The sequence below is a fragment of the Solea senegalensis genome, linkage group LG6 (genome assembly GCF_019176455.1).
Source record: "Solea senegalensis isolate Sse05_10M linkage group LG6, IFAPA_SoseM_1, whole genome shotgun sequence".
NCBI classification, from domain to species: domain Eukaryota; kingdom Metazoa; phylum Chordata; class Actinopteri; order Pleuronectiformes; family Soleidae; genus Solea; species Solea senegalensis.
Genome location: NC_058026.1, coordinates 14,066,938 through 14,079,009, shown reverse-complemented (window position 1 = coordinate 14,079,009; position 12,072 = coordinate 14,066,938). Strand labels below are relative to the sequence as shown.

Genomic DNA, 12,072 nt, shown 5'->3' with positions numbered 1-12,072 from the left:
GTTTCTGCCATTAAGCTTCTGGCTTCAAATCGCATTTTATATTTGGTTCGTCCATCCAGGCTGCTGAAGAAGCATGGCAACTTTATAGTGGATGTGTAAAACAATGTAAAACTGAAGTGTTTTTTATTTTAAAGTGACTTCAGCCCGTGATATACCTCGGGTTTAAGTCATTACTCACATGTCAGGGTCCTGTAGTATCTCACTTCGCTTGTGCTGTCCATGTGCACCCAACGCTGATGCAAACACTGCTAGGCTTAATCAGGATTGTGTAAACTCCTTTGGCAGAGGTTTGAACGTAACACTTACTTATTTGAAAGTTGTGCACTGCAACTTTAAGTTGTGTTGTTTCTTCCCTGGCTTCCAAGGCTAAACCAGTGCCTGTGTTGACATATACGTAAAAATACTTAAGTTGCCTATTACTAAGTAGGGGTATTCATTTGTGCTGGGAAACCCACCAGACGACCCTTAATTCTTTGTCACAACCCAAACTGAATCTGACAGGCATTCTGTATTTTTTGTTGTTGTTGAAACCAGACAGTCAAAGTACAGTTCAGATTCCCCATAACCGTCTTTGTTAAACTGTAACCACTGATAACTATTTACATAATCTAACCATCATGGTTTATTTTGAGTTGTCGTGGAGCAAAAGGATAGGATACTCTACATCTATCAAGGATGCGTTGCGTTCACTGTCCTGTCATAAATGGCAAACCCCAGTTCTAGAGGCATGAGGTCGTTCACTTATCAGTTTCTACTTATCACATATTTACACTTTGCATCTATTTATTAAATATTTGCACCATAATGAAATCTAAATAATTTTACTTTAAGATTTATTAAAAGGACTTGAAATTACCATGCCAATTCATGTGACCGAAATCAACCCGAGGCAGGCAATCATTTCTGGATATCGATGCACTAATCCACAGTAAAATCACTTGTATATGTGGCTCATGAAGTGTACTCCTCTATGGTGAGTGAGATGCACTCTCATTGCTTGAGGCTCTGTGTAACATTAGCTTTTTTCTCTTTGTACCTCTTTGAGAGTTGCTAATAGTGTTTGACTAAAGTATGTGCGTGATGGGCTTTTATTCTTTGGCTCCAGTGGGTGTTTTTAAAAATTCTTGATTGTCCACTACATAAAATGGCCACTGGTCTTTGGCTACATATTCATACATTCCTTGAGCTCTTGCACTGTCATGGAGAAGTGGGGTTATAAATGTTTCCTCTTGAGTCTTTTGGCCTAGCTGGATTCTCTTTTTCCCTTGTCATCCTCTCAAATTATTTTGTGGTGATGATTTGCCAAGGTGTCTCATATTACTTGCATTCTCTGATGTGTAGGTCACTGCAGTCTGGCAGTGTCTGTATATTGTCTTTTGTTTGTCAGTCACCTTTTCTCCAGTCTCATTTCTTGATTTGGAGAAACCAAAGTGTTGCCACACATCAGATTAAAAAGCCCCTGGAGCATCCGCAATTAAAAAAAACAGTCTCTATCTATAGCAATGCCCCATTCTTTTGTTTGCCACTTATATCAGTGTCTGCCATTTGTGCCTAGTCCATAGGGTAAAGGGTATGTAAGTTATGATGTTATGTAGTTGTCTCTTCCCTCTGCTCCACTGCAGCTGAAACAAACTGTTTTGCCAATAATACCTTTTGATTATTTGATATCATCACAGGTTCATGACAGTATTGAGAGGTTTTTGTTCTTGCAAGATCATGAAATTGACAATAGTTTTACATCTCTATTTGTTTGGCAGTGAACTGCCTGTCACAGGTTCCCAGAGCTCAAAGTGGAATCTTTAAATTGGTGGTTTTGTCTGACAAACATACCAAAACCCAAAGATATTCACTTTACAATGTCATAAAAACAAGAGAAAAACAGCAAAGGTTTGTGAGCCAAGCAACAATGGAATTGATGGCTCTTTTTCCTTATACAACTTAAGATGATTGTTTGTAGACTCATAGTTGTCTTGACGTCTCTGTCCTCTCCTACAGTATAAGCAATAAAGAAGCTCATTGTGAAACAAACATGCATAAAGAAGGGTATTCTCTTGACTTGTGTACATTTCATGGAATAGAGGGCTATAGGCCAGGAAAGCCCCAGGGGGAGGTCGAGCTACAGCTTGCATTGGTGCATGGTGTTTGCTGGACTGGACACAGTCTTGTTCTGGTAGCTTGGGCCAAATCCATGAGATAATATGGCTGCTTGTTTTCATATAGACATGGAGCCACTTAATAGCTTATTTACTTTTGTGACTTAAATAATTTAGAGAATGATGTCAATGTATCTCTCTTATAGTCATCTCAGACACAGAATTATTGTTGACTTATTCTTTCAAATGCATTGGCTGTCCCATTATTCACAAGGACTGGATTTCTTGCTGCGTCACATCAGTGTTAGACCCTGTGAAACAGTAGTGTACCATATGTGTTTTGTGTGGATGCAGCAGGGACACTGAAGTTGTTGACAATAACATGAATTGCCAGAGGACTTGTCTTGTTTTTGGACTGTACCACTGAGGTTTTTTTTCCTTCCTGCCTCACTACCTGTCTCTTGGCAGGAGGTTCTCTCATAATGCACACTTGTCCAAAATGGAAAATTCAAAAGTAATGAATTAAAAGTAGGGATGTCATGTTTTCATTCTGAAAAAAACAACAACTTTGTTTTACTATTTCCTGTACATACACTAACATGGTAAACAGCCAGTACTCATTATTTTAGGCAGTGGCTTTGTTGGTTGGCGCTGCGGTCTTGGTTTGGTGAGTTAAATAGTGCAAGCTACAAAAGTGAATGTGCCACTGACTGACTGTACCACCACAGTGGAAATGGTGCACTGTCATCCTCTCTTCCTCTCTGTCACTGGCTCCCTTTCTCCCTCGCCTCCCTCCCTCTCGATACTTGCTGGCTTGCTTTTAATCCAGACCTGGCCCTGGTCTCTTGTATGTGTGTTTGTGTGTGTGTGCTAAATACATGATGTCATTGCTAATTGCTCTGGGCTCTTGGGATGTGAAGTTGGTTTTATATTCTGCTCCTCTCCCTCTTCTATGCACCTTCTTTTCACTTTATCCCTCTTTCCCTCTTCATTTGCTCTCCCTCGCTTCCACTGTAGCATTTCTATACACCACCATGAGTTGCTGAGTATGGAAAAAGTGACTTAGACATTTATGGGCTGAGTTTTGGCCAAGTACTGCAGACAGAGCCTGTGTGCTAGTGTATGTGTTTTTGTTTTGCTGTGGTGTTGAATGTGTCTCACTTTCAAGAGGACCCCTATTTCTTCCTAGGTTTCCTCTGTAACCTCTATCATAGACAAAGCATTTACACATTCTCTTCCTAACCTCAGTTTCCCCTAAGTCGAGAAATATTGTCTTTCAATTTTTTGTTATGTGTCCACCAGTAACACTTGGTCCGAGGCTTGAAACTGCAATACTAATTCCACACTTTTCTGACCCACTCGTAGGGGGGCGGGACCTCATTCCCAGTATGTAAACTATGTCCGCCATCTTTGCTAACAGTTACGCTAACAGGACCAAGTGTCACTGGTGGGCACGTAACAAAGAAAAGAATAAAGATATTTATCAACTCATGGGAAACTGAGGTTGGGAAGTACAATTTTTCAAAAATACTACCCTATTCTAGTAATACAAAGCTAAATGCAAATCGGTGAAGTATTCCTTTAAAGGCCACATAGACCGGAAGCTCCAATTTGTGTTTTTGCGTGTGTCTGCGTCATTACCTCGTTTATGAAACCCTAAAGTTTCAGAACAAACAGTTCAGCCACTGCTGAGAAAATAGTGTTGTATTGTTTTCCTGGGCTCTGCGAAGCGGATCGGCACATCCTTAATTTGATGTCGTCATCAGAAATCCTCACCACTCCTCTCACCACTGTAGCGCCCTGGTGCGGCACTAGTCCAGGCACATCCGGTTGTGTACATTCAACCGCAGAAGAAGAAGAACTACTCTCGTTGTAGCTGCTGAGATGCAGAGCATCCACCGTGCCAGAAGGGGGAGCTGTGTATCTGAGCGCTGGCCTATCTATTACGTCACTTCCAGGTTCCTGGCCAATCACAGGACAGTGGGAAAGCTCTCGTTGGCTGGCCAATCACAACACAGTCCACGTTCTGGGGGTGTGATTTTGGTCTGAAACAGCGCGGCTGACGAGAGCGTCAGTGAGGAGATATTTTGATTGGCTCGTTTGCGGCGATTAGGAGGTTTTTAACCATGAAAACAAGTTAATATATGTAAGTAGACCTCCATAACTAACATATATGTGTGATACAAGCATTCTATGTCACTTTAAGTCACCAGCTTGTCACACGATGTCTTTGTTGATTTAAATTTGGGTACACTGTGTCTGTGTGTGGTGATGTTAAAACTCTCACCTTTTAACAACAAACTGTTTATGTCTGTGTGTGGTCGAGGGCATGCACAACAAACAGCTGATGAGAAAATATGGTGTGCATGTGTGTCGGTTTCTGTGTGGGTGTGTGTGAGCAATCAGATTAAAGAGTACAGAGATCAGTTATCACTATCCTGCTTCCCCTGTGAAACAATAGCACTGGTCCGCCCTTGGCCAAACAAGTGTGCGTATACTGGGACATGTGCATATTTGCGTGTTTGTGGAGGAAGTCCTCCCAGATTGGTCAGATGACTGATGAATTAGGGACTGAAGAAAACTAGATTCATTCCAGGCTGTCAAATTGGCACCACAACTCCACTGCAGTTTATGTGTGATGCTGTATTTGTGTGTATTGTTACTCTTTTTCTTCATCTCATTCCCTTGACTTTCTCTTTCAGCCCCTTATCGAAGACTTTCAATGGGTTATTGTGCCCACTATCAGGCAGGCTACAGTGTGTGTGTGTGTGTTGTTGCAGGGAGCAGACAGCCGTGAGGTGTGTTTGAACAGAGAAGGAGTATAGAGGCCCTGTTCATCCTGTTGGGTGTGAAAATGAATGACGGGCCCCCATTCTCGCTTTCCTTCTGTCCCTCTGTCCATCTCACTGTCTCCCTCCTGCTGACAGCACGTGCTTGTATCCAATTGCCTTATTTTTGCTCAAGTTTTACATTGCATCTTTTTTTCTTTCTTCCTACATGCGAGTGTTGCCTTGTCAAGTGTCAGCTCTTGAAAGCCCTCGCCGATTGGCTGTCTCCTCACTGTCAGCCTGCCTTGTGATCGGCTTGTCAGTATGCATGTTATTCTGCCCACAAATTACCTGTGGAAGCCTGCTAGCTGAGGACTGACAAGTTTTCCATTTTGAAAGGACAATCCACACACACGGACACACTCTATGCCCATGTTCACACACTTAACCACCCCTTTGTTTATATGTTTCTGTTTCTGATGTTGTCTTTTCCACATGGCTGCACTTTCACACGACTACCCCCATCACTTCCACTTCTGCTGCATAAGGGTTTTCAGCCTCTCTCTCTATTTGACCCTCCCCTCTACTGCCTTTCTCACACACACGCGCACGCCACGCATGCACGCCGCGCACGCACGCACACGCGCACACACACACACACACACACACACACACACCATCTAACTCTACAAAAGCCCGAATGTGATGAAACAGGCTGTTAAGGCCAGAGCCCCAGGTGCCAATGTAAATTGCCCTAACGCAGCAAGTTCAACAATTTCTGCTGCACTGTCTCAGAACAACCTTTCACTCAGAGTTGCTAGTTTTCTGTCATTTTTCTAATCCTCTGTCCTCACTGCAAGGAACACTAAAGTAGAGACATTTTCCTGACTTGGCACAAGGAAAACTCCAAATTTGGGCACCATTGAGCAGTACTGTAAAACAATCACACCGCACTGAGCATCTGTAAAACATTCAGTGTGCTATTTGAAACATCTTGTGCATAACTGTTATCCAATGGGCATTGTGCAACGTGGTAAATAATCTGTATTTATATTGTGCTTTTATAGTCTTAATGGACACTTGTAGCACTTTTAGCACATTTAAATGACCATGGTTGAAGTGTCTTGCCCAAAAGCTCCTTGACACATAGACTAGAGGAGCCAGGGATTCAACTTCAACTTGAAACCCTTCACGTTAACAACTTTGATTTTGAAAAGCGTTCTGTGATGAATGCGTGCTTTTAGTTCAGTTTTCGTAGGAAGGCTTTCTTAACAAGTTTGACATTGGTGGTTTCACATTATTTTCTGTCAAACCCTCTAAATAAACAGTGAATAATATATATATATATATATATATATACTGTGCAGTATTTGAGACCCTTTGATGTGTGACTGAAATCAAAAGACTTGTCGAAGCCAATTGTTAAAATTTGAGATTAAAATATTTCACAATGGAATTACTTCCCAGCTTCCGAACCCACCCTCCTCTCTCCTGTCTCTCTTCTCTCCTACCCCAGCCGGTCCAGGCAGATGGCCATACACTTTTGTGTCTTGGTTCTGCCAGGAGATTTGTACTTCCTGTTGAAAGGGACTTTTTTTCTTACCACTCTCACCAAGTTCTTATTCACTGTGTTCCTGTTGGATCTCTCTGTAATGATCGTAAGGTCATGACCTTACTGTGTTAAGTGCCTTGCGATAATGTATATTATGAATTGGCATTACACACATAAATGAATTTAAAATTGAAATGGCCTGCTTTACTATCTAGTGGGACAGATAATTGATAGAGAGAGGGCAGTATGGCATGGGGTTTGGTTTCATGTAGTACTTTGTCAATACCATGGCATTAATGCACATCACAGCGCGCTTTGCTGTGCGAACACTTAACTCAGGAACTGTTGTGCTTTCTGCCAGGTCAGTACTTCTTCCACTTTATGGCTGTTTTACATATAAATGGTAGCACATGCATACCTGGTGTTGTACACAATATGTTGTGCATGAGAAAGGGCTCAGAGTGCATTGCATTTTTATTTATTTCTTGTGTATATTTTTAAATCAAAGCATGTATTGACAGTTCATAATTCAGTATATAGTTTTGCCCATATACTGTATGTACCGTTGTGTTATAGGTGACTTTTGTTGCAGTAAAACTTAATGCAGTGTAGGCTGTAGGGGGAACCATCACTATCATAATACATTTATGGAGATTTGCATGCACTACAGTGGTAAATATTTAATTCCTAGTCATTTGTGGTATAATGGTACATTGAGAAGTCAATCGGGAAAAAAATTATCAGCAAATTTCTAATATACAGCAAAAAACAGTCCGACTTTGACAAAGTGCCATTCAAAAAGCATTTTGTATATTAAATGATAAATAGATAAATCAGCTATATCATTGGCCAATTAAATAATTGTTAGATCATGGTCTTGTTTAATAGAAAATGTATTAAGTGTCAGATCATCAGGAGAGGTTCCCCACTGGTTACTTCCTGTTGGGAAACCCTGAAACATGCATTGTTCACCATGACTTCAGCTAGCTAACGTTAAAGTTGAACATCTGTTGAAACAGTTAACCTTCACATACAAACAAGACTGTGGACTGTATGAAATACAGGATGATCGGAATGTTGACTCATATAATGGCAGTCGTGGTGGTGATTTGAGCTCCTGACCAGATTAGTTTCTCACTGTTGCATCATATCCTGTGCTGAGTAATGATAAGTTAACATCTGTTGTATGGATTTGAAGCACTGCTTATCTTAATATTGTTGACGGTGTTTCATAAAAAAACACAGCGACATAAAGTTTTATTGTGATTGTAGGCTACAATTGAAATTAATTCAGTAGTGTTACTTTGATAAACCACACAGTGCTGGAATCTTGGCTTTGCAGTGACTGTGCAAAATATGTGGTGAGGCTGTCTCTGTCTTTGTGTGTGTGTGTGTGTGTGTGTGTGTGTGGTGCAGTGGTTGTCCACCAGCCGTGGTCAGCTAGCTGTATCATCCCTGTCCAAAACCGGTCTGTCAGAGAAGAATTCTCTGCAAATTTTGGGAAACAACAAAAATAACTCCCATTAGTATGAAGGGAGAAAGAGGCAACCATTGTTTGAAAGGAAGAGACGACAAGTGAGGGAGGGGATGACGGTGATTTAAAGTATTGGAAGCTGAACGATCATTGCAGTGGTGTCTGTGGTTTCTTTGGCAGGGATGGGACATTCTTTTTCTGATGAGTCACTCCCCCACTCTCTCTTTCTCTCTGATCAGTTTTCCTTCTTACCACCTCTTGCTCTCATGTTGGCACCCTCTCCCCCCCCCTTCTTATTTTTTGAGTGTTATTACTGTCTTCTACTGTTGTCTTTGGCCAGGAAGTCAAAACCTGCAGGCAGTCGGTTTAGACTGATATCAAAACAGTCTTGTTACCTTATCATGGAAGAGCATCCCAAAGGCTTTGAAATGACATGTCATAGAACAAGTCTGTGTTAGTCTCTCTTTCTAACCTATGTGTTTGTATGTGGTAATGAAATGCTTCGGGGGAACATTGTGTAGCCTAAAGGCTCATTTATACTCAGTCACTCAAACCTTTTGATGTCTGAGCTCTGAAAAACTCGGAGTGATGCGTAGTTTTTAATTTACGCTTTGGAAGGTTTCAGTCGTGTCCATGGTAACCACACCTAGCTCTGTGAGTATTGTTACCCTGACTGGTATATATTTCTTTCCACTTCTTTATTTATCTATATTCTTCATTTTGATGATGGATGGATTTGAGGAAGTTGTTGATATTTATTTGACGAGGATGAGATCTAGAATTTATTTTTACTTAGAGAACAAAAGGAGCATGAAAAACAGTGGTTGTGGATGCAGTTGAACCAATCAAGAGAGCAACAGGGAGAATATCATTTGTTTTTACAGTTTAAGATGATATGTCTGCATGGTGATGGTGAATGCCACAAATCACACTGCATAGCAAAATATGACTGTGTCTGATATGAAAATACATAATGCTTAACCCTCACCTTAACAGTAATCCGCTTTTCTTCAGACTACATCCACACTTCTGCATTTTCTTTTAAAAAAATGTAATTTTCAAACAAAATGATCTGTGTCGAAATTCAGCTTCACATCAGTAACCACCATCCATACCAACAGCCATGCAGTTGTTTAGTTAGCACTTTCAAACGTCACAGTTTTCAGGCTTGAATAATGTGGACGTCACATGTTGCCAGAGCAGAATTCATGCATTTTTAAATGGAAAATGGAGTCGTGTTGATGTAGTCTCAATTGGGACACATTGTTTGTCCTCAATTAACTCGTCTTCAGTCTGGAAATTGTTTCCACAAGTAGCCGTTGACACACACATTCACACAGTCACGTACAAAGCTATTTGGTTTGTGTCTAGACTTCCCTGTCCTCTCGGATGTCCTGTCACATCTCGGCTATTTATAGGACACACCGTGTCCCCACTGCTTCTGCCCTCGCCTTGGATCCAACGAGACTTTTGTGCACGTGCGCATTTGTCCTCCTGTCAGTTGGTATCTTTTCAGTGGGAGAGGGAGAAGACTATTTTGACACAAATAAGACCTTTGATGTTTGCAGATCATGCACACAGGAAACGGCACTACATAAATGTTTTTAAAATGTCTAATTTGTGTTCAAGTAGACCAACAGCATGACGTCTCCACGGTAACAATCACATTGTGGCTTTCTGCCAGCTCGTCACTAATTAAGTACTGTCAACTCACTGCTTGGGGTAAACTGAACAACAGTCAAAAGAAAGCAGAATGTTTTGTTTGACTCTTAAGATCAGAGGGAGAATCACATGTTTTTCAAAATTGCAGGAGAAATGCACTGATGAAAACTGTCAGTATTTATGTTAAGAGAAATGTATTTATAGTGAAGAAAAGAGGCTCATGATAAGTTGAACAGATGTGGCTGTTTTCCGACTCAACTTCTTCTTGTTGTCCCAACATCCCGTCCAGGAAAGAGCTGTGGTCTCATTTCAATAAAATCATGCTGGAGCTGCATGACCAAGCGCGTGTGTGTGTTCCACAGCATGAGCAGGCTTCGCGTTTTGAAATCAAACATCCATGCGTTGTGTGTTTTGCGTGTGTGTGTGTATAGTGTATTTTTTCTACCATCCAAAGACCTCCCCTCACCCACAGGAAAGAGGGGAAAAAAAGGGTGGGGGTGGGGGTTATATGGGAGTAGGGGAGGGGTAACGGCAGCACACTTGCTCCCAAGTTTCCCACTGGCAGGGAATAGTTTCTTGGCTTCTGTTTCTGACATGTTACTTTTCCACATCAAAAGTGTGTGCTTGTGGGCTGAGATTTCTGACTGTGTTACAAAACTCTTTATTCTCTGTCACCTGTACAGTAGTCATGTTTTGACTAGAGCTTGACTTAATTAACCCTCTTATGACCATCGAGATAACCAGGCTGCCTAGATATATATCGATTTTATGGCTGAAGCATTGTCAAAAAATGTTCAGTGAGTGAGTGCTTCTGCTCCTTTTTCCAAGATAACTTTCACTTTTGATATCTGATATCTTATTCAGCCATTTAGGAATATGGCATGGAAAAGTTAACATCACAAACGTCTGCCGCGCTGTTGAATCTTGTCTGTTATTGGACGGTCATTCCACAGAAGTCCTGAGGGCTATGGTAATGGCGCAAAGCTCTATTTCTCTGCTTTCCAGTATCCATCCATCCCTCTATGGCAAAAGTCGGGGTGAGCAGATTGCCAGTCTATAGTTTTTGAATTTTCTAGATATCTCAAACGCTCTAGGAGTTACAGTAATGAGAAGTATGCATGCCATGGTTTAAACACCATAGTAACAGCCACCAATGTATTTATGCTCACTTAGTTGTGGGTGGAGATGCATTGAGACCCCTTACATTTATACTTCTGTTCAATGTGGTTGCAATGCATCTCTGACCACCTCCCGAAGTGGTTTTAGCAGATCGGATAACAATCCTCCTGTACATACATACAAGTGATCAGGCGTTATCCAATTGCAATCCCATCACAGAAAACGCATTTTAATTCCAGGTGTAAAAGGGGGCCACTGTGGCAGCATTAGCCTCACACAGAGACACAGACCTGCGCCAACCGAAAGTTTAATGTTCAAATGTCTGGTTATATTTCACCAGAAATGTTGTTGAATATAGTTGTTGCCTCAAGTGCAACAAGGTAAAGGTGGTGATACAATGATCTTATCTAACAATGAGCTTAAGTGCATCACATTCAGACAAAAAAGTCTACACAAGATTGTTTAATTTGACTACAGTCTCTGACAAAGTGTTACTTTGTCTGTTATTTCCTGTTATTGACAGTAAACGGATACATACACACATATTTGCAAACATTCGCACACACAGCACCTTTCTCTTCTACCCTTTCCGCAGTTATTCTGGAGGACTATTGTTTTCTTCCCTTTCTTTCTTCTCCTTGTTTTAGTGGACACACACACACACACACACACACACACACACACACACACACACACACACACACACACACACACACACACACACACACACACCAAACCAGTCTAGTCATCACATCAACCATCTGTTGGTGTCGGACAGATTAATGTCTTATTTTGTGTTTCTTACCATTGACACGAGCCATAAATTTGTTTTTAGCTTCAATACATCGAGCTAAGGTGTACCACTTGTCTTAGATTACTAAAAAACACTAACAATACATACAAAAATAAAACTGGTAGTAGGATAGATTTTCATCCTTTTGTAGAGATTTATTCTAGTGTTTTTGTTTTGATTGTGGCTCTAGTAAACTAAAACATGTATGGGGATTAGACTGCACATAAAGGGACATAAAATAGTCTTCTAGGTCATTTAAATGTGTATACAGAGAACAAGTGTAGATCAGCTAAATATTTTCTGATTTAGTTTGGGCCTGAACTTTAATTGCATCATTTTTGTCTCTTAAAAGTGCATTGTCCTTTACAGATTGAAGTAATTGGAAAGGGAAGAGCCATACAGTCATGGTAATGCACACAGTTTGTCTTTGTTTGCAGCGTTGCTAAACTCTCAGCCTTCTAGTAGAAGTAATTTGCAGTTAAATGTTAAGGGCCCAGCCTACTCTGCAGCCAATGAAAATAAAGTCAACAAAGATCTGGGAAGATTGCCTGGTATTGTGCAGCTGGCTTACACGTTCACGTCCTAATCCAAATGTTAGAAAAACACCCTGT

The 12,072-nt window shown here is 41.0% G+C and overlaps 1 protein-coding gene across 7 annotated transcripts in view; it reads left to right on the top strand.

The window, feature by feature from the left end:
- The window catches only part of LOC122770710 (amyloid-beta A4 precursor protein-binding family B member 2-like), a 45,259-nt gene that overhangs the window by 772 nt on the left and 32,415 nt on the right, over positions 1 to 12,072 (top strand). The window lies entirely within an intron of this gene.